Consider the following 27,866-nt stretch of genomic DNA (forward strand, 5'->3'; position numbering starts at 1 on the left):
AAAAACTCTATACGTATTCAATAATCAGATACTCCCCGACTGATGATGATTCCACATTGACGTAAGATTATGAAAATCCTTTCATTCCATATTTATAACATAACTATTTATGATGTAATTATTTTCTAATACATTTTGCATATGCGACTTTAATTACTGTGTTCCATCAATTTTGTTAATAAAAGGCAGTTTTGCTTCTGTTTAGTCGAATTCTGATAATGGATTTGTACCAGATGTTCATCGTTATTGACACTTAGCTCCCATCTATACGACTTTCCCAAGTAAATCTCAAGTAAATGTAATCCTGAATTGATTATTGGACTCAGCATAATGATTGTAGACCCTCTCCTTTCTGTATTTATTAGGGTGCGTTTTCCGTACTGTTCATTCGTAGACGAATGCGTCATGTATCATCGTAGGGAAAGCTATCTGACATACATGTACCTCTTTCTTAACAGCTTATAAAACTTAATCATTCACTCTGTGAAAAATGGGTTTTGTTATGAAAATACATTTGAATATATAGCCTCAAGACGCTTGTGATAAAACCCATCGATGTCAAATAATGCAATATTGATATTGTTCAAATCGGGTCGAAGTGCATTATAAACAAAAACAATGTCTCATATATTTAGAGGAAACAGGATTAAAGTGACGAACACATATATTTAACTCGTGGCTTAAAAATATTATGACTGTGAAGCCATGTTGCGCTCTCGACAAATTTCATCACGAATAAAGACGTTAAAAGATGGTACTTGTTGTTACCCTGTCTGGCGCTCGGCATTAAGGGGCTAAAACAAGGACTGGTCGGCTCGGAGTCAGTATACTGTGTCTGAGTGGGGTATTCATGTTAAACTTCGGCATGGTATCTCAGTGAGCTAGCACTATAAATCGGCATCAGTCCTATTCACGTCGCTATATAAGTGCAATAATCTTGGACGCGACGTTAAACACCATTTCACCCCACCACCTCACCATGAATAAAAGTCTCATTTTTGTTTAAAAACAATGTGAGCGAGACGACTGGTTTCAGAGATACAAGTATGAATGTGCCTAATGCATTGACGAAGGTTCATTTTGTTGTTAAGGGCATATCTAGGATTGCTAAAAGTACTTAACAGCAATGTCAGACATTATGATATTCATTTCATTACAGATCAATTAAATCAAGCATAAGTCACGAGAGTAATGTTGATCGTTGTGTGATACCATGTAATTCTTTGAGTGACCAGACACATATTCCTATTTTGATAATATCGTCCAATCCAAACACTTTTAGATATTACGTTCTTAATTCTCTGAAAATTGAATCATATTGCTTTGAAACATGGCCGCCCTTGGTGGTGATGTTGTAACATTGCAGAGCAAGGTACACAAGGCAAATTCTTGGCATGTTTTTATCATGAAATATCTCACAATATTTAACATTCGTATTCTAAATAATTCTAAACAAGTGAAGGATACAAACATATTTAGGGATCGAAACGCGTTCAAATTCATAAACGTGTATCGCCTCGCCATGTGTTACGTATTACCTAATTAGATCCTTGACGATGCCGCAAGGCAATAAGGAGTTCACGCTTGTATATTACTGAACCATTCAAATATATGCCAATGTTTATCCATATCGTAATCTTTCACATATCCATGACCGAACATTTTGCAGTGTATGAATCATAAAATCTAAACCCGGTCATTCCCGATTGCAAGGAACTGAAATCTGTGCACAGCATTTACGATTATTGCACATACAAAATATTTTATGAGACCGATGACCATATGTACACGCCTCTGTGATGAAATAGTGCTTTAATAGTCTTTTGAATGCTCTTATGTTTAAAGACTCGTCAGTAAATTTGAAATAATGTTCCTTCGTGTGGTGGCTAATGTCGTGAGCTGTGCAGATCAAAGGTAAATGTAGTTTTGACACTATCTGCATAGTAACAAAATAGATACAAACATGGACGCGCACATTGACGCCAGTATAGGCCTACTACTGGACAAAAGGCTAAAGATATGTTCACACATTCGCTGAGATACCAACTGTATTTTGCCAGACCTGACAAATTATAATGTGCCATTTCTTTGCTTCTGAAGTAATGAAAAGCTTGCACGCTGACATATACTACTATACCATGCACAGTGTACACAATACGACAGAGACCAGAGCTGTATGTTCAGTTATGATGCCGTGTGTGCCCTTTAGTCCAGATTTGATTGAACGGATGTCTGGACTTTATGATAACTTGTCTGTTATTAACTAGTATTGATTTATACCAAAGACTCGTGCAGGTCGGCGTATAAGGTAATTGATTTTGTTTCCTTTGTACTGCTCAAGCATATCTCGACTGCAAGCATGTGAATTTTCATTGGTCATGAGTCCCGACCTCCAATATGACCTGAAGCGATGGGGATTGATATAATGATCATATAACTGAATGGGCCAGATTTACACATGAACTTTTGACCACATTCTGTCCCACACTGAGTGAGTTTCTGAAATTGCTTTTATGCGGCTGTAAACACTATTTCATTTATATCATGGCGTGTAAAGTAGATGTCAAAGGAACGTTAGACATAAGTTTGAAAAATCAAATAGCTGCATCGCCACATATGGACATGATGTTTGTTGATATAGTACAATGGGTTTCCTACATATATGGGTAACATGTATTTAAATAACTACTTCAATAAGCATCTAACATGTTCGAATTCCCTCCATGGACCAACATGGACATTCAAAAAGCAGTGTTGATTAAACGCACTATCAAACTATTGACAGGTAATAGTTGTCATGAATTAAAAGCGATTTGAAACATATGCATAATAAAATATTTCAAAAAAATTGCAGGAACGCTTAGATACCATTTGATCACTCGTGTTTGAGTATTAGTGTACGTCGTGGGTCTATAGTAGTGCTATAATGTCGCGGATAAGTCTTAAATGTGCAGCAACATCAGATAGGGTGGAAAACTAAGTGGAATCATAATGAGTACGGATTGCAGTATTTAATTTTCTCTGACATGCATGCCTGAATGTCACAGGGAATATTGTTTTACATCACACTTAACAATGGCAGAACTATAATCATTACAACCTGTGTGTAAAAGAAATAGTAAATAGTTGTAATGGCTTTGGGATCATATAATCTGTCAAGTCAAAGATACAATCACCCGATTCTCGAACACCCAAACACATGAAAAAAATTGCTATGTGAGAAACATTCTTTCCTTGAATCTTTACGGTGATGTACTTAGTAATATGTGTACATAATAATCTTCACATATATATTACACGCATGAAAGTCCTTGATATTGCTACTATATTACAAAATGAATACAGATAAAAAAATCTTTCATGATTAATTAATGACGTTTGGCGTCCACCACGTTTATCATTAACAGTATGATATAGTATTAATGATAACACCTTCCTGCCACGCTTCCACTGAAACATGTCAATCATGCATTGGGCAAGCTCTTCTATGTGGGACTCCCACTGGGGGAGAACGCCTCACAGTGTGGAAGCATGGCGATGTCGTCGCATACTGTGTTAGTGACGCTGTTAACTCGGTGTCTGGAAATTAGATCCCTTGAAGCCGTCAGATGGACATTAATCATGTTATCATGCATACTTTACGCTCAGTGGGATATCATATCTTTAGCTTTGCTCCGTGACGAGCTTGTTTGATGGAAGATGGAATACAGGGTATTTACTCGTGACCCGTGTATCATGTGTGGAAGACGAGGGACAGTGGGTGAACCATTCAATGCAGCTGATAACGCTGGTCCAGAATGTATAACGATAATATTCCAATCAATCTAGACTGTGGGTAACCACATGTATTAGATATATGGAAAATATCTATCATATCAGCATTGTAAATTAATTTCATACACAGTAGTGTAAATCCATGGTATTTAATTGTCAGTTGTGTTATGCATTAGCAGTTATACTTATACAGCCATTATACTTTATCATAAGCAATCGACACAATTCTGCATGATGAATATATGCTTCTTTCTTGTATCAATCATCTTCCCGAATCAAGGGCGTAAAACAGATAGTTTCCAAACGTTTTCTTGTTTTCATGTTTAATCAAGGTGAACAAATGATTTGATTACTTCGCGAGGTAAGACCAATTTTATAATTATAAAGATCTCGACTTTTTTTTAAAGCAAATGCATAGGTTATGAGGGGTCGAATCTGATTGGTCAAAAGGAGGGTCAAAGAAGGGGTATAACTCGTTATCGACACTGGTTGCGCTACGATCGAGCCACAAAATTCCAGCCTTTTACAGTCAGTTAAATCCTTTGACTCGGGAAGATGTTTATCAAATTGTGAATTCTTTTAGTGCTTTATTCTTCAGCTTTTTGAGATTAATGCACTTAAAACTGATGAATGTTATATGTATCCGAATTGAACCGTAATCGCATCTACATATTTGGAGCGATGAACGGTTGACCCAGCGACAGAGGGTACCGCACTAGGAGTTGCTGTGAAGCCGGCCTGAAGTTGCTGACGCCTGCTTCGAACGAGGTAATTGGTGCAGACTCTAACATTTAATCATTCCTTTATCACGTGTACAGTTCATTAACCAATCTCAGTCTTTAGGACTTATCGAGTCGTTTAATTGAATGTTCACCAAACGATCGTATATTATTAACGCTAGGCCATCTAACGGAAATATTTCCATATTAATGATTAAGGCAAGTGTGCCAGAAACCAGTGAGTTCTTCAAGTACAGGTGGTGTTCGATCTACTCACTGACAGCGGACATGCAAGCTCCACGAGGATCATTATTGGGAAGACTCTATAGAATTTAGCCAGCCCTCTCCAAACAAATGACTATTAACCCCCCAGTAAACACCAATTACCGATCCTGTTTGAATTCCAGTTCGTATACTGTGAATCAACATGAAACTGCTAATTTCCTTATAGATTTGAAATCCGAGTATCTTTTTTTTGCGGAATATCCTTTGAAACTTAAATCTGGCAGATAACACCACGCGTAAAAGTCAGACACCTTTTCATAAAGACCTATAACATCACGCTAAATAGACATCGTTATAAACCTCATATTAGAAAGCAGAATTAAAGTAACATACACTTTCATTAACGTCATAATATCCATCTAATGTCACTATAGATATTACAATAAACATCATATTCGACGTCAGAAATGACATCGCGACTGAAGTCATAACACTCATTGCAATATAATGTAACGAAATCAAAATGCAGCAGTGTAGCAATCCTCACACATACACTGAAAGGCAAAAGAAACGACACTTCTGAAAATACTGATAACTTAACAGACACTGGCAGTTGCATGTTCTGTGGTCAATAAACTCATTTATGGTTCTACTGCTTCTTTTTGTTGCCTTAAAGTCCATTGAACAATTGTGTTTAAAATGGAGTGCTTTGCCCAAACGCAGCCTACAAAAGTGCAGTGGGTCTCAGTTGCGGAAAGTCTTGTCAAAAACATGATGCACGTGCGTATCGTGGATGGTATGGGTATATAAGATACCAAAAACTGTTAAGCTGGCTTTCGTTATTTCGATTCATCAGCCATGCTAAGATTATCAGGAAATGAGAGACAACAAGCGATCGGAAGACTGCAAGCAGGCCAGAGCGCACAGGTCGTTGCAAATGCATTCAATGTCAACGTCAGAACGATATATCGTTTGCAACATCGCCGAAACACCACCAACACCACCGACGACCGACCGCGTAGTGGTCGTACTAGAGTCACTACTCCCAGACAAGATCGGTTCATGATACGCCAACATCTGCAGAACCGATTCCGAATGGCCACTGAAACAGCTCGGCAAACCATTGGCAACCACCAGTGTGCCATCAGTGATCGTACATTCCGATGTCGCCTAACTGCCAACAGCATCTCGTGCCACCGTCCTGCGCGTCTATCCATCCTGAGAGATCGTCACCGACAGGCCCGACTGCAATGGGCCAGGCAGCAACAAAATTGGCGTCAACAGCAATGGAGAAGAATCATCTTTACTGATGAAAGTCGCTACTGTCTTTCAACGGTTGATGGCAGGATCTGGCAGAGGAGGGGCGAACGTTATGCTGATGCTTGTGTTATGGAACGAGACCCGTGGGGCGGCCCAAGCATCATGGTTTGTGATAGAATCAAATTGAACCAGAGAGTGGGACCTGTGGTCGTTCAGAATATTGGTCCAGGCTGGGGTAATGGCATCACAGCTCTCCACTACATTGACCAAGTCCTCAGACCCCATATCGTGCCTTTTTTTGCCCGTCATCAAAACCACACCTTTCAGCAAGACAACGCCCGTCCTCACACTGCCAAAGTCACCAGGGACTTCTTCCAGCTGAACAACATCCAAATCATCCCTTGGCCTGCCCTCAGTCCGGATTTGAATCCCATTGAACACTTGTGGGGTGAGATCCAACGCCAACTCAACGTCGTACGCCCAAGGCCGACAACTGCAGCAGAACTGCGTGTAGCGTTCCTGTGGGCCCATATCCCAATGGCCTTCATCAACAGACTAGTCCACTCCATGTACAGGAGATGTGTGGCTGTAGTCAACGCCCGTGGTGGCCACACCAGGTACTGATTTTGAACCCCCCAGCTGGTGCCTCTTCTGGTGCCTCCCCAAATTCACAATACGAAAAACATTCCCCAGCCTGTTAATTTTATCTGGGTCAAACACTGACTTTCTCCTATGTCTTTACTTACATATATAAGCATTTGAAAATAAAGATATTTATATGATACATCCACATGACGTTTCTTTTGCCTTTCAGTGTACGTACAATAAGCGTCAAAATAGACGTTGTGTGAAAACAGGCTCATCTTTAATTGTATTATTTGTTTTTCTCCTAGATCTCAACACGTTTTCTTACATTTCTTTGGATTTGTGGTTTCTGTCCAAGGATCTGTCCCAGGGCATCACTGTTTATCGTTATCTTCCTTTAACAGCGTCATGGCTTAAATACAGATCAAACAGCCTGAGGATTAATGGTGACAGATTTACATTTTATTACATTGTTTTATCTCTAAATCCATAGCGCTTGTTCCGATTTTCTGTTTTATAGCTGTATTTATTCCAACGCAGGCGAAATAATGTAGAATTATCATGCAGCGTTCGTTTTAAAGTACGATTATGCAGCTTATTTTGTACCGGAAGCAATTGGAAAATAATGATTAATTCCCTTTGTAGATTGTTTCAAGAAATCAATACGTTTACAATTTCCCATCACTAGCAGAGCGATATCAACAGTTTGCATTGATATTTCAAATTTTTTCATCGTATTTAACAACGTTACATGGTCTTTCAGAAGTTACAGTTAACGCTGCAGTTGTAGTTGAATTACTCATTGACCCTTTAGAGGCCAAGACATGGATCCGTTACCGGAACGTCATGTTCAAACAGCATCTTAATAGTTTGCGCAGTTGTATTCCGTTTTATGGCTTTGTTTGTTTGTTGTTTAACGCCACACTCAGCCATATGACGGTGGTCTGTAATTAATCTAGTCTGGACCTGACAATCCAATGATTGACATCATGAGCATCGATCTACGCAATTGGGATACGATGGTATGCTTTCAACTTAGTGAGCGGGCCTGACCACCTCATTCAGTTAGTCGCCTTTTACGACAGGCATAGTCGCCTTTTACAGTAAGCATTGCAATTGGTTGCTTAAGACCTATTCTAACCATGACCTTCACGGGTAAGTTCTATTGCTACTAACATGTAGCTGCTGTCTAGGATAAGGCACCCCTACATGAACTGTTACCTGTATAACAGATGTTTGAATTGAAAGCAGTTGAGTATCAGTTTTCAGGAACATTTTGTAAGCTTACTGTTGATATGTCTTCGCCCTCGAAAATACATTTCTGAGACAAAGACAGAAACATCACAGTTTACATCCTAAGCTAAAGAGTACCGAGACGCGGAGTTTGATTGATCACCAACTTTGCTGTGGCTAAAGCGATGGTTGTGAACAGATTTCATCGACACTCTGAACCTAGTTAACGGGCAAAGAATGTCAAATTATCTGTGAGCACGAGACTTAGTCCGAGAATCCTCTCCAACAATCTATCACCAAAGATTAGGCTACCGTTTTAAAGTCTGTTTGAAATGCCTTTGGTCACCTTAAGGTCTGAGTAAATACCAATCAACCATCACCTTAAGACATTTATTCAATGTTTTCGATTTGCGGAAATGGAAAGATCATCCCCGGAAGTGAAATGTGCTCGATTTGTGTGTAAAAGTGGTATTACAGCGTGTCGCTGCAGCCAAGGTTTACACACGCTGTGTGTCTTTATCACGGACCGGTCGGGAAGTGCACGTCGCCGAGCTGCGTAATATCTGCTCAGCGTTTGCACCAGCGTCTGTTGCTGTAGGCTGATCCTTCTATTTAAATTGCACAGGGATGTAATATCCTGTCCAGAGATAGCCACAAGACTGCCCTCAAGAAGCCCACAACTTCCTTTCTGTGCGGTATTTTATTTAGCTATATATTAAAAGAATTTTAGTTTGTGAAACAAAGGAAAAACCTATTTGTGAATAACTAATAATTCTTTGAATATACTAGTATAATGAGTCAGTGAGTTGGGTTTAACGCCGCTTTTAACAGTATTCCAGTCATATCACGGCGTGTCAGCTTAATGTGGGAGGAAAGCCTGAAGTGATGCAGGTCTCTTCGGTGAAACCCATTAGCACGAGTATGGTGCTGACAAACCTAGAAACATAATCGGGGCGAACCGGGATTCGAACCCAAAATCATAGGTTCCTGACGCAACTCTGCACAGCGAATCGCGGCTCTCATATAATAGTATATATTTAATAGTTTGAATATGTGTACGCACAGTTTTCGATGTGTTTGATACAAATTATGTATAAGTAATCACTTGTTGAAAACACCTTATGTTTGTTTGTATTCTTAGGTACTCATCAGTGAGAGTAACGTCACGTATTTATCACATGCAGGTATGGAGAATCTGAATGTGTGTGTTCCTAACTTTGTATCAGTGAGAGTAACGTCACGTAGTTATCACATGTCGGTATGGATAATCTGAATGTGTGAGTGTGTTCCTAACTTTGTATCAGTGAGAGTAATGTCACGTAGTTATCACATGTCGGTATGGATAATCTGAATGTGTGAGTGTGTTTCTAACTTTGTATAAGTGAGAATAATATCACGTATTCATCACATGCAGGTATGGAGAATTTGAATGTGTGAGTGTGTTTCTAACTTTGTATAAGTGAGAGTAATGTCACGTATTTATCACATGTCGGTATGGAGAATCTGAATATGTGCGTGTGTTCTTAACTTTGTATCAGTGAGAGTAATGTCACGTTGTTATCACATGCAGGTATGGAGAATCTGAATGTGTGAGTGTGTTTCTAACTTTGTATAAGTGAGAGTAATGTCACGTATTTATCACATGTCGGTATGGAGAATCTGAATGTGTGAGTGTGTTTCTAACTTTGTATCAGTGAGAGTAATATCACGTATTCATCACATGCAGGTATGGATAATCTGAATGTGTGAGTGTGTTTCTAACTTTGTATAAGTGAGAGTAATGTCACGTAGTTATCACATGTCGGTGTGGAGAATCTGAATGTGTGTTCCTAACTTTGTATCAGTGAGAGTAATGTCACGTATTTATCACATGCAGGTATGGAGAGTCTGAATGTGTGTGTTTCTAACTTTGTATCAGTGAGAGTAATGTCACGTATTTATCACATGCAGGTATGGAGAATCTGAATGTGTGAGTGTGTTCCTAACTGTGTATCAGCGTGAGTAACGTCACGTATTTATCACATGCATGTGTGGAGAATCTGAATGTGTGCGTGTGTTCCTAGCTTCAGTGAGAGTAATGTCGTATATTTGTCACCAGCAGGTATGATGTATTTGCATGTGTGTAGAGTGTGTTCGATATTAGCCACGCATCAGCGAGAGTAATATCACGTATTTGTAACGTGCTGGTATGAGGTATCTGAATGTGTGAGTGTCTTCAGGATGATGATATGACGCTGGCGAAGGGTTTCAGAAGAGTTTGACATCATGAACCATCGTGGTTTGCTGGACATATAGCAATGCCGAGCGCTCCATCAGAAACATGCAGATTGCTATCATGATACATATTTGAAAGTTAGATAACCCCTTATCCATAGTGTAACCCTCTCTGTATAAGCCATGTTAACTTTGATAGAGAAAAGGTAAGAGGGAAGTGAAATGAGCATTTCCGATCAACACGTACATAACACAAGGAAAACGTTCATTTTAGAGACTAATATCAGCAGTACCCAGTCCATTTAACTGTAATACAGGGTACTGTTGGTTCATGTGACGGTATCATGGGCGTACTGTCTTAAACAAACCATTAGTTTTAATTATTGAGTACGCTGAGACGTATTGCTACTGTAGTTCTTGTAGTGTTACAAGCAATTGTTTCAGTACAGGAATAGCTTCGTCTTATTATGTTCCATCTTCTTGAAAAGTAATTTTGACTAATGATTTTTACCACGACAACGTACTCTCCTCAACACCTACATGGCTATGTTGACTAAGAATAGTGTTTGCCCTTGGGATGCCCGCCGGCGAACGTCGCTATGAAATAATCAAATATAGCCTGAACATGTAGTGACTACAGGGAAACGGGATATTTGCTTTCTTAAAACTAATTAAAATCAGCCTTATTTTCCAGCAGCCTTATCGTCCTATACTGCAACAAATATACAAAACAATTACTTTAATTATTATTACACTATTACTATCATTTGGGTAATTTGGAAAGTGTTTATTTATAATTAAAGTCATGTTACCCTTCAAAGACGATTTCTGGATACAATACGACATATATGCATTTACTTTTCTCTGTATTTCTTCATGCATCGTCATTGTTAAATCAATGATGCTATGAACAATGTAGCAAATAACGGCAGTATGTGCATTCCCTGAGAGATTCCCCATAAGTGATGAGCTGTCTCGTGAAACTTAACAACCTAATGCATGCCATACACTACAGCTAGATGAGCACTCTGTCGTTGATTGCCATACACGTGGCAATTATCAACACTTTAAAGTCGTTATCAGATATTCAAAGCATGAGAACTCGACAAACGTATGGAACCAAATGTTGCTTTCAGATAACTCACTACACGAGAGACATCTCTATGCTGTGTTTCCGTCTGCACATTTCACACGCCATCGTGAGTTCTGATGGAGGAACATTGATCTAACATTTTAAGTTTGTTGTCTCAGACGAAGAAGAGCAATCCCTTCGTCAGCATTCCAAATGTACTTAGGTTTTGTTAGGCGTGGTATATTCACGCTGTTACTTTCATCATAGCGGGACCATGCTGTGAAGATACATATCACCTAGTATCACCTAGTATCACCCAAACAGCTCCCGTATAATGCTCCCTGTAGCGTCTGATACTGGTGTTGAAAAAGTAAAATGCTTATCGCGTGACAGGGAAGGCGAGTTGTGTTGAGCGATTATATTTAGATCTAAACATATAAAATCAGTTCGTATCATTCTCATAAAATAAGAAACCGTAGTATATTGATGAATTTGCCAAATAAATATTCAGTGTGTCATATACATGCACTCCAACAGTATTGAGTGTGTCATATACATTACTTCATTTCTATCTCGGAAATACACTGTAGTGAGAGCATTGCCTTGAAGAGGCAAACATGTAATGTGTGATTGTTATCTTGGCGTTGGACAGATAACTATCAGCTTTTAATTTTTTACGTATCAGCAGTACAGTTATTGTCCTGATATAATAAGAGTCCATTTGTTACTGCTGGGTGGTATATTGAAAGATATCACATGATTAACAAAACGATATTTCGTACTCTTTAAAAATGACGTCATGATATAATGACGTCATATGGAATATGCCGAGTGTAAGTTTTAACGCCGAAAACAAGCCAAGCCATTGCATTCTGCCTTGTACAAACGGCTGACATAACATACTGGATGTTGCTTTAACACTCTATCTATATAGGGGACTGAAGGATATATGTTAGAGATTTCTAATAATTGGAGTGAGTGAGTATGGTTTAACGCCGCTTTTGACAGTCTTCCAGTTATATCGCGGCGTGTCAGCTTAATGTGGAAGGAAAGCCCGAAGTGATGTCTCAGACGTGTACCACTTCGGTGAAACACACGAGCTAAGGGTATGGTGCTGACATACCAAGAAACATAATCGGGGCGAACCGTGTTTCGAACCCACAATCATAGGTTTCTGGCGTGCCCAAGGGACGCAACCCTGCACAGCGAATCGCGGCGCCTTAGACGACTGGGCCACCCGTGCCCCCTAATAATTGGAACTTATATCGAGGTGAGTTGTCAATTTCAAGTCGTAACAACGTTACTCGTGTCGGACACAATATCATGATCACTTCAGTGTTCTCTGATGATATTTAGCCGCATCAAACTGGAAATGGAATTAGGGGATTTATGGAATTGATTTATGCATCAAATTGATAGACATTTAGACAATAGTAATTCCCAGATATTGGTTTTCTTTTTGCTTTGATTAACTGGATATGAGAATTTCCTTTATTTTATATATGTTATCACAAACATTGAATTGACGGACCAGATTGCGTTATACGTTATACAAGACGTTCCTTGATTGATTATTGCAGTGTTATTATCACATGCATTCATGGTAATTTTATGGTCGAAAAACGTCGTTCTTGCTAACTACATTGTAAGTGTAAATTGCGTCCTCGTGTGACATAAATCAATAGAAAGCACAAGTGGTAATGATGTGGATGTGTCTGGTAACTTTCAGCAGTGAGTACTTACCCGTGTAGAGCATGTCGCACGGGAATACCACGTCCCCCATACATCAACACTGTTCGATTAAACTGTACAATTTTGCACCAGGCCACTCTTACCAAACCCACGATTACCGAATTACACTTGTGAACTCGCTTGACTTAAGAATATCAACTTTTAATCACGTACGGCAAAGAAATACACCAGGGCCTGAAGATGTCACTGCCCTATCTTTAATGTAAGAAACTATTTTAGACTCTCATCTCCAGAGGCTTCTGTATCCGATGAAGCACATGATACGACAGACAACACACCCTACAACTTCTTCCATGTGCACTTTGTTCTGATGCTGAGGGCCCAGCAAGAACTTCAACAAATATTGCATTAGATAGCACACGGTCTTCACACCATGCCGACACAATAACATGGAACTAAATTGATCATGCATGTTTAAATTGAAACGCATCTTAGCACTTCAAATCCTGCATGATTCATTTGATAAGGAATCAATATCAGAAAGCCGTTCGTAGCGTTATATCATACTTGTACACTAGTATTAATGACAATAATTTCATGAGGTTTGAGTAACGTTACTGATTTGTGGTTTCTGATTATGCATATGTTAATTTGTACACAATAATGCGATGACTCGTCATTCCTTCGTGGCTTTCTCCTTCGCGCTTGTCAAATGAAATAACAGCGAACTACGGACTGTACAGCGCAATGGTCAATGAGCCACCTACCAGGACTGACGATAAGCCATCATACAAATAGAAAAATGCCTTTCTGCTCCTTGAACTTGCAAGTTTTTAATTGGAGAGAATCGACAGGTTGCCGGGAAAGCGAAATCAGATCATGCCCAGCACCAATTAACCAGATAACCAGTGGCGTAGGGTCGATATCCAAGCCCAACAAATAGGATAAGCAGGGATTTGAGGGATTAAACGTAAACGAAACTCATTTATTCGGTTTATAAGTTGAGTACACATTAATGATTTTAGTGGCAGATATACAATTCTGGCACTGAAGAAGAGTAGTTATAGTACAGGTAGCTGTATATTAGGGAATGCCATGGTAAGCTCTCTTTGATTCCATGCAAAGAAATAACGATCGCGGAGAGGAAGCTGGTATAACGTACACTGGCAAATCAAGGGGGAACTTCTGTGGTAAATCTAATGGAAATCACATTCAAAATGTCTTGTGGGACAGTAAATAGCCACCTAAACATATCTCCTTGTAAATAAATGTGCATAACAAAATTTCGAACAATATTAATATTCAGATTTCGGGAAGTGAGGAATAAGGTACTAAATCAACTTTAACTAAATGTGGAAAATGGTAGTATGCACTAAATCACCAGTATTAATGGTTACTGGTACATGTATTGGAATTGTGCCGTCCAACGATGAAGAAATTACAATTAAAATTACTTATGGTAATTGACAATAAACATTGTTTGCGCTTTGTGGATACATCATTGTGATATGAAGATGGCATGTATTTACACAATGTTACTATTTTAAAGTATAATGATCCATACATGTAGGTAAACATGAGCCCTGGCTATCACCTAGCTCTTACTTTAATGTAGTCTGTACAGTGTAGGTATATTTATATTTCGTATGGAAACGACAAGAATATACCGCCGTGGGCAAGCAGAGTTGTAATGATTTAACTTTTTGTTATTGTCTCTGTCAAGGGATTCCCATTGTCATTGATCATGTCATGTCGCATTGGTGTACTTCGGGAAGCACCAAAGGCAACATGGACATAGAGAGTTTTAGTTCTACGGCTTTGTATTGGAATATATATCAATACTCATCTCAAGAACAGCCATACACATCGGAAATGCGACTTATGTTAAAAAATTCAGAAGCTTGATGGTTGAAGTGAGAAGAGCAAAGTTGTTTGAAGTGCACTGTAATTATTAAACCTGGCTTCAGAGGCCTCAGACCAACTGTTATCCTTTTGATATTAATTAGGAGCCATTTTATAAATAATAGCGAAAAAAACCTTTTCATATTCTAAAGAAATCTCGATTGTACGATTCCGACTAATTTATGAACATGTGTTTATGCATCACTAACAAATAGTGATGAAACCAGGTATTCGCAAAAGGTGAGCGTGTGCTCCCCATGCGGTGGCACCCGCCACAAGCTTATGCAAAGGCAATGTATGACATTGTAGTGTATCCGATGACATTGGGTGGTACAAACACAAGAAGACCAGTATGTCAAATTGCACTGTGACAAGATATGTAATATTGCAACTACATCTTGAGATTGAATTTGACCTACATTCCAGTTATGAAACTAGATTGTATGTTGTTGTCTAGGGATAAATAATTTTATGTCAACAAATTCATCGATGTGAAATTAACACGAAACATAATCTCTTTTCGTTCTCCTACATTTCCCAGTCAGCCGGCTGGCGAATACATTATCCTCAAATTGTCAATATTCAATGCACATTCATATCACGTGTGCATAAATTTGTTAAGGGATTTAAGGTCCGTATTTATTTTGTCAACTACATGTACTTTATATATCCAAACAATATGCTATGATCCTCAAACGAAACTGATGAATAATTGTTATCATTATACATGTCAACTTTCATCTACACATTTGTTTCATACTTGAATGAACTATGTGTCAGTTGAAATTTAGCCAGGCTCTGTAATATAGTCAGATGAATATACACGTATTCAAAGGGAATTCAGTGTCATAAATTTTGTCTGATGCAATTCCCTATTTTGACCAAATGTTCTAGAGTTGTAAGGGTGACCAACTGATATCTTTTTGCATTTGTGACGGGTACTACCGATGGGGCAGGATATCCCCTGCCATCATAACTATCTAATAGTAATTCATAAACACATGCTCATGATATAGTTGGATTCGTTCATTCCACTCTGCTTTTAGCAGATATTATTTTATGAATATGGAAAAGGTTTCGTTGCCTTTTAGATTTAGAACACAACAACAACATATATGCTATATATGTCCTGAAGTCGTTGGATCTAATGTAAAGTAGCTCGGTTGTGTCATGCTGAAGCTCATTCTTGTGACATGTCATGTTTAAAGAGGACCATTCAGTGGTTATAATGTACGCCGTCAGGGAAGCAGTGGTACTGGCGTTATTAACGCTGTCATAACTGACGCCACCTTTGTATGGTTGTAGTTCGCTGCTCCATTAATTTGGGAGGAAGCAGTGTTACGAAACGTAAACGTCAAAAGAGAGTGGAATATCAAAGTTCAAAATTGCAAAAGCAAAAGCATGTTCTTGGTGTGTCTGCATAAACGTTACAGAAAAATTATTAAAATAAACTATTCATATATGTTTATAGGCTCAAACATATGGTCTCCTTTGAACTGAATCTAATTGAACGACCTTTGGATTCAGTCTATATTTTGGCTGTCTGTGCAGATGATACTTGCAGAATTGATTACCTGCTTTTTTGTCTGCATGGAAACTGACGTTTTAAATCACAATATGTATTAATATGAATGCATCTTAAGACATTGTAATGTCATAAGCGACCGTGTTCAAGAACCAGCAGGTAACAGAATGGTGCTGTGAACCTGTACGTGTGGCATAAAACAACGAAGTGTGGAAATGATCAGATGAACAAAATGATGTAAATTGGTTTGAACTGATTATCACAGGCATTGGTTTAAATAAGACATGATGTCTCTGCAATCAGTAAAATATACGAATACAAGTACCTCGGTGATACTTTTGTGGAAAATACGGTATGGGCAAAGATTTACAGTTGTGTTGTGACTCTCGATGCCCATCGGTCCGACATTACTCATCTGATTGAGATTGCTAGACTGCTGTGAATGTCAATCCTGCGTAATGCCAAAGGAGAATGCGACGATATACCAGACAGCCCCAGGTAACCCTCCTACATTCAGGCAAAACCGTGGATTCGTAGATTGCTCACTGATAACTGTCTGGTCAATTACGGATAGATGTTATCACCATTAACATGCCGTTCACCGCTGCCAATTGCTGGGCAGGGGACATGGGAAGTCTATTCATCTTTTCAAGAATGTGAGGTCAACATTATTGTCTTTTGTATATTTGTATCTGATTTAGCAATGAGTCGCACATGCGTATCTTACCTACCCTTACATCCATCAAAGAGACATATAGCAATGTATTGCGAGTATAGTAGATGACTGTAGAAAGCAATGTGAAAACCCCACCAAAGTTCCTGTTCAGCAGAAAAAAGTGACAACTGGTGTCAAACATTGATTTAAACTTTCAACGAGCAGTTTCCGTCTCTGTTTACTGTGCAAGAATTTAGAATCTGTATTCCTGTAGCTCATGTTACTCTCTACTTGAGAATCTACTCGTCTTTTAAATGTCACACAGACGTGAACCAATTGTGATCAGGGAACGTAGGAATCTGGAATCTCTTTCATTGTTTACTCAATGTGCCTGGTAGTTGTTTCAAGGAAAGATGATTATATGGTTGTGTATACGACTGGAAGGGTTTACGCCTGGATAGCACGAGAGTTTGCTTCACACAGAACCTGCCATACGTTTATCACAAAGTCAATACTTACGGTTTGTGAAGTTTATAAACCTCGTTTGAATTGTTTGGCGTGTTTATGGTTAAGTTTCATGTTTATGTAATGTATGGCGTATTAATCTTTGTGTGGTATTGTATTAATACGGCTATGAAGCTTCACATCAATAGTGAAGTATTTTAAATAGCTGTATGATTACTCATAATGATGTAATCTTGTGATCCGTACAACTGTATGCCAATGGGCAGAATACGAATACACACAAACATGGGGAACAACGACAGATAGGTATCGATTATGTGTAAAACAAATAAAAATATATCATTTTACTTCATTTGTTTAACGGGCGGTTGGGTAACCTAGTGGTTAAAGTGTTCAATCGTCAGGAAGACGACCCGGGCTCGATTCCACCCATTGGTATAATTGGAGGAGCCCATTGTGGTATCCCCCGCACAGATAATACTGGGATATCGCCAACTGCACTCACTCCTATGATGAACCAAATTAATATTTATAAGTATAACGTATTTATTCGGTGTGTGGTCAAGGGATGATATATATTTTCCAACTTTGTTGAGGACAAATATTATACTGTAATATGTATGCTTATTTTGGCATCATCTGGAGCATGATTAAGGCGGCATACTTTATCGTTTATCATTTGAGTCGCTTATCTTTTGTTTCAATGGTACACAGAACTGGACCTTAGAGCTTTGTCTAAATTTGTGTGATGAAATTTGGTCTCTTGCAGCAAGATGGTAATATAGCATTTTGTGAATTTCTTTCTGAAATGATCATTTTCCATAAAGTCTTTATTATTGACAATGTAAACTGTATTGTAATCTGCCCCCACCACTTGATACGTCCCTCGCCACAACCATGCCATTCAACGGCATGTTAGCCAGAGGGTATTCAAGTTGTTTTGTCTCTGAGACAAGTATGTGGTGCTAAGTACCACCGGCTGAAAATGTCAACACAATTTGCACAAAGATAACTTCAAGGCTAGTCAATTTCGTAATCGTTGATTGAAATGTCCTTGAAATGATTCAAACTGTAAAAGACTTCATTACAGCTTTGTAAGGAACATTGTATTAAGAGGGTCTCTAGGAATTAAACCTTTTCGACATGTTGTACTCATGTCTCCGAACATATTGCAAAGTCTTCCACTTATCATGCGGGACTAAACGAATTGTGCAATCACTGCTCTTAGTCGTAAATTGATTTCTTGCCTGGGAGGTTTTTACGGCTCAATATCTCAAATAGTTGCGTTTTACGCCTGCTGGTTCTAGGGCCTCGCAAACTATGTAATCTTGGCCCCAGTTGACCTCGAATTTCTTTGTTTGTATTTTGATTTGTGGTTGATGTTTCGTGTTTTATGCAACGCCGCACGGATAAGATATATATATGGATGTTGTTGTATTTTTGTAAAGGCACTTCTCACAGTCACTACAACTTTCATGGAGAAAAGTTTTCTGGATTCAGGTTTGAAGAAATATATTGACCTTAACTATGCACGGTGCCTCTTGTCTTGTTACAGCCTTAGACGACCGTACACCAGATACGTCCATTTGAGGTACTGATTGAGTCCAGAACATCAGCATACACATACACTTGTGTGTACCATGCTATTATACGAGGCATTGCAATATTGGAAAACAGTATCATACCGTAAGGATTAATGTAAGCTTAAACAAAAGTATGTTTAAACCAATGACAATGAATTTACAAACATGGATGGAAGTTCATGTTATAATCTGGTTTAGTTAATGTTTGGTTAAACCTTCTCGGATGTGTTATAACCGTGAACGCAATATTAATGTGATAAGTTAAACAAGTCATTTGGCGACCTGCCACTGAATCCTGTAACCTCAGAGGTTTCATAATGTTCATGACTGCTGTCTTCTACAGGGGCACAGTAAGTTCATATGATATACGTAACAAGCTGAGGTACTCTACTCCCGTCGTCAAGAATAAAACGTATTACCGTTATACACCTGAGTAATAGAAACGAAAGGCGACTGGAATAAGTACTATAGTTTCATTATATCAAATATATTTTCTATTAGGTCATTGCTGTTCCAATTCTCACATTCAATGATTTGAAACCTCATCTCGGACACTTGGATCATCAGCCAATCTGTATTCATTTGAATCATTTTGGTTTTTACATTCTTCAAAATATTACAACAGCTATTAATGACAATTATCTAGCACATATTTCAAGCATGCCACATACATACAGTACGACATACAGCATCTAGTATGCCGACAAGTATGTTCAATGTTGCTGAAAGACACACTAATAATGCATCGATGATCTTTCCAAGAACTCTGTTACAGGGAGGGATCCACATAAGGTGTAACTACCTGGAAGTCATCAAATGAAAAGTTCAGTTGCTGTTCCCATACCTTTCAATGTGAATCTTTGATATCGTAAAGCTTCACATACTCGATGAAAATGATATTTGAAACATAGACATTTCCTTTAATTTATATATATGATTAATTTATAAAATTATATATATATGTATGTATGTATCTCCCAACTATATAGGTACGCTCAAAATGTGCCTCATGCCGATACAATACGCCCTCAAAAAGAAGTCGCCTTCTTGCAACGTGTCAATAGCACTTTCTTCTTAGATCAATACAGGTTAGGTAAGAAAGGTGTTCAGAAGCCTTTTTTCCTGGATCTGATCTATATAAAACACGACACTGACATTATTCATGAGTGTCCCAATGTCCAATTCACGCAAACAGTCTCTCGTGTAGAAAATAAACCATGGCTCTTTGAGAGCTACTGATCTGACAGAAACCTCATAGGCAATTACTCAATACACAGCTTTCGCCGCTTTGCTGTCGATCATAGGTGTGAGAGTACTCGAAGCGTTTGACAGAAAAGTTGCATGTTATCAACAGCACCTTAAATACCTGATAATTCTCCACTTCTACCGTAAGTTCCTTTCCGTGTTCTGGGTTGGACATATCTGACAGTTAACTTTGATGCCAAGGTAATGTATCGACCTTTCATGTTCCTTGACCCGACATTCGTCGCTGCGCATGTGTATTATTGGCGCGGGGGTATCATCTAGCCTAACGCCATGAACTTTATGTTTCGATATCAGAGAGCACTTTGAAGCTAGCTATAGTAGGGGATCAGCAGAAGGGGATGTACATGTTCATTACACACATCGCAGCTGGGACGTAAAGACACACGCAGATAGCGAGTCAATCCCTGAAAACGTAAGTAAGAACTTGTCGACGTGTATAGAGATTAATAACATATATTGAGGTTTCGATGTACAAAGTGGAATGTGTTGTGAAGTGTCTGATGACAACTGTCGATACAGTCAGTCCAGAAAACTGTCTCTTTCATGACTGGAAGCTTTCGCGTTAATTGAAAAATTCAAATGCTGCAGAACTGATGACTATGAGTGTCTTTTCTTTGAGTTCAACATATTATTATTTAAAAAAATATTTTTTTCTAATATTTAAAACTAAATGTTTCCCAAGACTGCTATATTGCGTTTAATATACAATGGATGACACATGTACAAGATCTTAACAACTTGAAATGGACAATCGACTTAGATTTTAAACGCATTATTAAACATATTTTCATTTCAATGGATGACATTTAGATATTGATTTTGTTCGGAATCGATCGGAATGCTCAGATGTCGATCTGTGCATGGTTATATTATGCGAATACTGGTGTTCCATACCCAATCGTATAAGCATATGCCATTGCAATATTGATGAAATGAAACAACATTGCATTATTAGGAAGAAATAATTTGTTTTCCTTTTCGCAAGGATGCTCAGTGTAACATGCGTTTACCACAAATGGTGTTCAGTGGCACGGAAGCTACACACAATGTTCAACTGTTGACAGGTTCGCGTGTCATAACGAGTTATAAGTAACCTGGCCTTTACTTATAATAGCCCGTATTTCAGTAAAGTTGTAAGTGCAAATACAGGTCGTATTATTTTACAAATGTTGTGGTTACATATTGAATATAGATTTATTGGTTTTTTCGGTCATATTTGATTGATTCGACATAAACGTGCTAAACGTTTCCTTGTGTTCACTTCATAAACAAGTATTTCAAACATGATAACACAAGTGTGTCATATTGAATGGTATGATAGTATTGCTGTAAAGGGCAAACCTTAAGAGTACGACTACCTGATGTATTACCCAGACAACACCCACCGTACACTGAAACAGAATACTGAAAGAAACCCGCCACAAAGAAAACAACTCTCTTCTTATTTGAAGTTAAGTTAAGAATTACAAATTTATCCTAGCTTTATAAAAAGAAACTCCACGATGCGACTGACATCGCTGGGATTATTTTTTTCCGAAACTGTGATTCTAGCATTTGAACGCTGAAGTGTGTTTTTTCTTTGAAAGCAAGGAAACACTTTAAACTTTTTCCTCAATGACAGCTGAAAACAGGGAATTGTGTTAGGGAGAGTGAAGCAAGTGGGACATTAATGATTTCTTTGTGACAGTCTTGTCGGTATGTTTCCTTGTGTCAGGAACCGACACATGTAAGTAGATCAGGCTGTCAATGTGAGACTTCAGACTCCACCAAATTGAATGGACACAGGATACTCCATGAATAATTATGATTAGGCACCCCGTAGCCACTGAGTTTATTTGGTAATGTCAATGCCAGTCGTAGCTCCTCGCCTGCATGGCGGCCTTCTTCGCTGGCCACCAGTCGGCCCATATTATGAACTCAAGCGCAGGAGCGTTTTCCATTAGAATGCAACAGAAACCGATTTCTAATAGACATGTGACAAGCTCAATGTCGCAATGAATCTAGCAGCGGGGGATAGATGGGCGAAAACGTATACTTGTCAATTAAGGATATCATGGGAACGGCTTTGGAATAGGTCTTCATTGAATGGTAGGATCAGCGCTCCATCTTCCTTGAGACTGCCGTAGGAGCCTGCCAAACACATGCCCAAATTGACAAGCATTTGGACAAGTAGGTCAGAGATCTTTCCAAGCGATGGTTAAACGTCACTACAACTTATTATGCTATGACATATAATAATGTATCTGATCGGCTTTTCAAAGTAATCATTAATAGTTCTTGTAACATCCTAAACAAGTTTAAGAGTAATTTCATTCTTATGTGAGTTTCAGTATTGTAAGGGCAACCGGTCTCCCATTACCTCGCATCACTGCATTTGGCTTGCTTGTGTTTCATATAGTGCTGCACTCAGACAGACAGACAGACAGACAGACAGAATAGAAAAGTCCAGAGATGAGCTGTATAATTTGATCAACCAGTTTCACGTATGTGATTGTCAAGAGTCTATATATACGTATGGACGACGCAGATTTGTGATTGATATACTGAGCAGTAGCCCACGCCGTCAGGTACGATGACATACAATAAGGCAAACCACGAGCCTGTACACCCAATCCATGAAGTCGCCTCTTACGACATAGGTTGATGTGGATTAATTCTAAGCCGGACTTCCAACGGGGCCGTTTGGATACATAAAGTTAAAGACTGTTTTGCAAGGCTCACCGTTTTTAACATGTAACCCTGTTTTGTTTCTAATATATCTTTTGGCAACAGCGATCACCGCGAATATGGATTCTTAAATGAGGTGCAGGAACTTCCATGGGCTTCATGCTATCATCATTAAAATTCCAGGCCCACCTGGAGAAATATGGAAGACTCATCGTAGAACTGTTGCTCAGCGAGGCTAAATATATATAACACCCGAGCCATCAATCACGGGTCAAGCAGCACAGATTAAATCAATGTGTCTGACCGATTCAACTCGGCGTACGTGAACAGGGTATTTCGCAGTTCAAGTTATGCACGTACACTATATGATGTTAAGGAAACTAGTTGACATCACGCTATTGGGTAACTGTGTTGATCAATAATAAGTAAGCACGATCCCCGTGAAGATTCCGGGTGAGAATTAGTCTTCAGCAATACATGCTTGTCATAGGAGGCGACTAACGGAATCGGGTGGTCAGGCTCGCTGACATGGTTGATGCATCTCATAGTATTCCAGTTGCGTAGAGCAATGCTCACAATGTCAATCACTGGATTCTCTGGTCCAGAGACCGTCATATTGCTGGAATATTGGTGAGTGCGGCGTTAAATAACAAACAAAATTGAACACAGCTAACGTAAATCATACTGGCAAAGAAAGAACAGTGTTCAAACATGCTAATGAAACAGTTGTAGATTCCTGCTGCGATGCATGTCGGTGTAATGGTGCTGAAATGTGTTTCCGTATCATAAACTGCTGGCCAAAGAAAATATATACCTATGTTTGATGGAGGTTCAAAATGAAAGGAACGAAAAAATTTTTTTGATGGTTATGTATTTGATACACGTGTTATAGTTGTGTTTTGGACATAAAGTGTTTTGGTAACGTTTTGATATCATGTAGCCATATACGCCCACATTCATAGTCACTCACCCCCTTTCTTTTTCAATTAGGAAGTTATATACCTGTTAAATCATATACGTTTAAAACAACCTGGCGGTTTTTATACACTATCATAACAAAAGGCAGATAATCTATTACCCAAAACCCATGATAAAACTACTATTTTAACTTTTTGAGAAAAGAAATAACGGTTTATGCTATTAGTAACGTCTACATTTATGTACACAAAAGCACCAGTTTTCAGTTAAGTCGATGAATGAATTTTCAACGATGCGTCTGTACGCACCAGGGCATTCCGTTCAACTTTAACTCCTGTCTTCTTTTATCACACACAACTCTTTTCATTTCTAAACACATAGCATTGTTTGAGGATGGTATAGAACCCAATGCAATATGAATCTTCCTGTTTGAAATCAAGGGGGTACTGAACTAGTCGTCAATGTCAGCGAGAAGCCAATATTGGTTCGGCATGTATATGATCACATGGAATTCATATCATGTTCTGATGGCATGCCTTTCATGCATCTATGTGAAGCTGTTGTGCCAATGTGCCGCTTTCCAATCAACGCTTGCGTACTTTCAACACTGGACTTCTAAAACTGACTCGGATTGATTTTTAAGTTCATGTATTATCCATGGAGGGTAGTTCCCCGGGGAAAGACTAATCTATAGTCTCTGACCACAAAGAAGATATACTAGCAGAGGGCTATGGAGCTGAGTAGAAAGCCGTTCGCATTTCAAAGGAACATGAACTCATTTCTAAAGCAATATATCATCGTGTGTGTGGTGATCTGGAGGCAGAATAGAGGCTAACAGAGCGTGCCACTGTAATCACAGATCTGCTATGAAGGTATAAACTGTTTTGTAGAACTACGTCTTGGGGAAGGACATTATTGGGCTAATGATACGTATGACAAGGTGGGGAGCGAGTGGAGTGGAGTCACCACTTAATCCTTTCTTAAAAAGACCTTCGCTCAGCGGGAACATTGATCACAAATGGAAAAGCTAAATCACATCGGTAGGTAATTTAAAATTCTCGCTTTGACTTTATAATTGAAGAACTAATAACTCCATTTCAAATTAGTGAGGTAGGGCTTGAGATTTGTATAGACTGATTATTGACATATCATGAAGGAGTTAGATTTAACATGATGTTAGAACGTTACCGCGAGGCGAGGATAATTGTGTCTGAAGAAGTTTTGTTTTTAAAATTAAAAACAAGGCATGAACTTGTTGTCAAATATAATATAATTTATTTAACATAACACACATACTTCGACAATTTAAGTTCCACTCGACAAAATGCATGGAACTATTTTTTTTATAACAATTTGAAGTTTAGGAATAACAAGGCTTGTGATGGTTCTGCCTGTCCCACGGAGATGAAGGCGAGAGCACCCATGATTTTAACTAGCAGGTGCATCAAAGAGTGACATTGTTGTTATTGACTGAAGCTAACTTCCAGGTGGTGTCACCCTGGAACTGACGCATACATGTATTAAAATTTAATCTATCAGATCAGTTTTTTAAACTACAGCAATTTAAGGAATTAATACGTAGATTTAGGTTCTGTGTTTACACGTGCTTAGTTCCACTGGTAATAACGTTTAAAAAATTCACTCTATTTGTGTTGCTTTTGCCAAAGGTGCGCGTTACTTTGCTCTGCCGGCTGATGGGCTTTTGTATCCCTGACACTTCAGGTTACCTTAATTTTACTTAGTCATTTTTGCAAATAAATAGCAAGTCATCGACAACGTACTCCCGACCGTGCTAAAACTTGTTTCGTTCCTTGGGAGATTCCTGAGTCCAAATTAGTGTGTATGACATTGACACCCAGACACACGCTGGAGCTCATTAAAGACAGAATCAAATAATGCACGCGAGTTACGATTTGTGAAGATAAGATGAAACTGATACTGTGTTATTATTATTATGACTTGCATGGTAATCAACACGATGAGCCAAAGCCATTAGCCATCGTCACCTATTGATATAAACCCTCCATGTAGCGTAACGGATACAGTTGGATCGGGCAAATACAGACGTCTGTTGACATGTTTCCCACATCCAATGTTGCCGACAGTTTCCACCTCATTAGGTGCGTTAAAAGGGGCAATTAGTTCCTTGTCGAACTGTAATCACCTTCCCCTTTACCACATGTAGATGTTTATCTGTTTCATGTTGTCATAATATAAGTTGAAAGGTCTAACATGTAAGTTAGTTTTATCTCCCGATACAGTGATAAGTACACACTCGTTTGGGGTCTAGCAGATTACTGCATCTGTGATGGGCAGCTGGGTCAAGAAACTAATTAAATCCGACTTGCAATGATTCGTTATTTGGAGGGTAGGATTGAATATATTTGTCGGTTCCATATTCTGTAGAATATGTCGTATAATGTAATACGTGGAGCGAGGATGGAAACACCTATGTTTTTTAGATTTAAATTCTCGTATATCAGCACATATCGTTTTTTATTTCGTCAACATCACCAACTGTCACTAACTTGAAGACTACACACCCCCTTCTGATCACTACGTGCCACTTTCTAAGAGTATGTTGGGATATGTGGCTACGTTTATTTGGTTTAAGAATTATATTTACTCTCTCTCTCTCCCTCTGTGTGTATCTCTCTCTCCATCTCTTTCTGTATATCATTCACTCAGCAGATACCTTTTGACACAAATACATATATAGATACATATATAACTATAGACAAATATTAAACGAAACCAACACTCCCAAATGGTGTAGGAAATTTCGATGCCTGACTAGGATGCAATGTACGCATATAATATAGCTCGTTTCTGTATTCGGCTTGTTTTGGGATGCAGTGTCATTCGCATGTGAGAATATTATTACATTACAAATGCATACAAATCATCTGAAAGGAATACATAACCGTATGCAGTAAGCCAATAAGCCGTTTTTTTTAATAATTCCGATTCCAGTTACAGAAGTGGACAGCAAGTAATATTACCAAGAAGTCATTTATAATGAAATAAAGACCCAATACAAACATTACGAACCCAAGGTAATTAATACGCATGCATCCAGTACGTTCAGCTTCAATCTGAGACTGACCAGTGATTTACTACAGCTACTATAGCCAGGAGGGCCGTACATTTAACTTAATTAGATACCCCCCGCTGAGTACTGAATTGCATGAGAAGTGCTGAGGTATATTTACCTCATTGTGAGGTTCAGTCATTTCCAGTTGGCAGATGGTAAGTTGTCACTTGGCTGCAGTAAATCTCACACGGTAGCATATGCCTTTATTTACATTCCAGTAGCTTGAGAGGCAGGACTGCTGTGTTGATGTGATTTCGAAGCAAGAGACGTGATTCATAACACTTCTGGGATCTAGATGGATTGAATTGAATTGGCTAAACAACACCTTTGTCCATGCTTAACTAATTGGCTTACAGAGGCCAGGGAGAATTATATGGATACTTATCCGCCGTATTTAGAAGGGGTTGTTGCAAATCAGGTTGGTAGCCTTTTTATATTTTTGCTTAATACCCAAGGAAATTGCATCCCATAGATCGAGGATTTGTCGTGTGGATGGTTGGGACTTGTCAAGGATCAATTGCTGGACACCGTGCACTCTCACATGAAAAAAGTTGATGCACTTACCGATTTACAGTCAGCCATGCTTTGGTACATGATATCTTCACAATCATATCATGATTGTCACGTGTTTGCCAGAGAAACACGCCTTCAAATATCACCAGTCATTTTGACCAAGTGAGATAGTATTGCCACGCATTTCTGCGAACTTAAATGATATCGTGGAAGATAGAATAAAAGTACTACATGTATATTTATGATCTAAATGAATGTATGCTTAATGCTGGGATAAATCTGTAAGTGTAATCAGGCAATCAAACCATTCAATTATATCATTGACAAGTGCCGAGTTGAACAATATTTTAGTATCAGCTTTATGTGGCATAAAAGTCCAAAGTGATTCAGATCGCAGACGTTTATCACTGTGTTATAACCGTAGTTCGTTACTGTTTATTCGTGAGATTTTGAATGAGTAAATAGGGTATTACACCTGTATTCAACATGTATCCATGGCCAGTG

At 38.7% G+C, this 27,866-nt stretch overlaps 1 protein-coding gene across 6 annotated transcripts in view; it reads left to right on the plus strand.

Moving 5' to 3' along the window:
- Positions 1-27,866, plus strand: part of LOC139470895 (G-protein coupled receptor dmsr-1-like) — a 126,974-nt gene that overhangs the window by 92,027 nt on the left and 7,081 nt on the right. The window contains exon 1 of one of the 6 annotated variants that reach the window (XM_071253224.1): positions 24,711-24,795. The exons of 4 other annotated variants lie outside the window; for them this stretch is intronic. The gene's annotated coding sequence lies outside the window, so the exon portion shown is untranslated. Of the gene's footprint in view, positions 1-24,710; positions 24,796-27,252; positions 27,268-27,866 lie in introns of those variants that run through there. One more of the 6 variants, XM_071253225.1, reaches the window with a different exon arrangement.

Source organism: Haliotis cracherodii, unplaced genomic scaffold, assembly GCF_022045235.1.
Source record: "Haliotis cracherodii isolate W230 unplaced genomic scaffold, xgHalCrac1.p SCAF_21, whole genome shotgun sequence".
Classification (NCBI taxonomy): domain Eukaryota; kingdom Metazoa; phylum Mollusca; class Gastropoda; order Lepetellida; family Haliotidae; genus Haliotis; species Haliotis cracherodii.